Source organism: Orcinus orca, chromosome 16 (assembly GCF_937001465.1).
Source record: "Orcinus orca chromosome 16, mOrcOrc1.1, whole genome shotgun sequence".
In the NCBI taxonomy this organism is placed as follows: Eukaryota; Metazoa; Chordata; class Mammalia; order Artiodactyla; family Delphinidae; genus Orcinus; species Orcinus orca.
Window position 1 is genome coordinate 63,514,894 of NC_064574.1, and position 1,591 is coordinate 63,516,484.

Genomic DNA, 1,591 nt, shown 5'->3' on the forward strand with positions numbered 1-1,591 from the left:
GTTACTTGAAAACCGTCCATGTCAAAACAATTTGACAGCAGATATAAACAATTCAATAAATACGCAATGATCTTTCATTACAGTCCTTTAAAAACGCATGTTAATTCATGCTGTTAACCTTAGGTTCACAGTGCATAGAATCCGAATACAAGCAGTTGGGTGGCTTTCAAAGTAACGTTGGATCCCTCACTTTATTTATAATCCCACTCTAACGGATAAGTTCATTTCATAGGCCCTATCATGCATTAATCATTGGGTGGCCGGAGTTGATGAAAATTTTTCCTGTTACAACGTCCGTTGCCAGCAACGAACGTCCCAAAACCTCCAAGGAAGTCATTGTTATTGCACAGTACATGAGGACCTGGAACTTTTCCAAAATCTTAAAAAAATAAAAATTAAAAATGGAATTATATTTGACATTTCCTGACACCTGCATCAATACTGTATGACTAATAAAAGCATGTCAGTTGCCTGGACTGAACCAGTGATCAACATGCACCCAGAATGCACACAAGTAAAAATGCAGTAAAAGGAAGTAGTCTTCTTTGTCTATAGGTCATTTCCAGTCAAAGGTTAAAGTTCAAAGACTGAATGATCAAAGTGCTCATTTTCTCAGTAGGACTATCTTCTGCTACGAGGATGATAACAGTGGCATCAACAAGTATCATCATGATACCACCATTTTGTTTTCTTTGGATTCTTGTTACATGTTCGAACATAAAAAGAATTCTGGTGGTCATCTCTGAGGAGAGTCAAAAGGATATCAACTACTAAACTTAAATAGAAGTTGAAATTTTTCCCCTTCATATAAGGTACCTGGTGCTCCTTCCATATCTACAATCCACCGTGTAAATGAATTTTGAACACTCTTTTCATTTAAAGTCATTCCGGGAGGTGGGTCATTTTGCAAAGCCAACGGTTCTTTTGGTAGTCGTTCTGTATTGACGCCATCAATGAGGTGCTTTTGAATGTTCAACATGATTCAATTCAACCAGCAAATTCTAGAATCGGCAAAATTTTATAGAAAGAGCGTGGATGATTCATTCTGGCAGAACTGGGTTTGATTTCTAGTTTTGTGTGACCACAGGCAACCTGCTAAGCCTCTCGGAGATGCAGTGTCTTCAACTGTTGAGTGGAATGGTACCTACCTTACAGACTGCTGGGAACATAAACTGAGACCAGAAAAGGTGCATTATTCACAAGAGTCACGTACCATAACGTTTTGAGAACACCGATTTAGCGAACACTGAACCATTGTTCTTAGGGGAAATATAGGTTAGGTTCCTGTAAACCTCTGGTCACAGCATTTTCATCGAATAATCAATACAGAACTTTGTTTTAAGTGTGTTTCTGTTTTAAAGCCTTTTAATATTAATTCATTAATGTTGATTCATTAATGTTGGTCTCAGGGCCAGCAGCACTATGACCCCTGCCTGTTATCTAGCTGTTCTCTCCATAAGGCATGTCCCAGCCTTACTGCACTTAGGAACACCAGACAGCACTTCAGCTCTTTACTTGGAGACCATTTTAAACAGCGAAATCGCCAATAAAAAGGACAAAAAAGCAAATAGCAGTAGTGCTAAACAGACTT

The 1,591-nt window shown here is 38.5% G+C and overlaps 1 pseudogene; it reads right to left on the reverse strand.

Moving 5' to 3' along the window:
- Positions 1–510: 510 nt before the first annotated feature.
- Positions 511–979, reverse strand: LOC117198751 (ubiquitin-conjugating enzyme E2 W-like; annotated as a pseudogene).
- Positions 980–1,591: the final 612 nt, after the last annotated feature.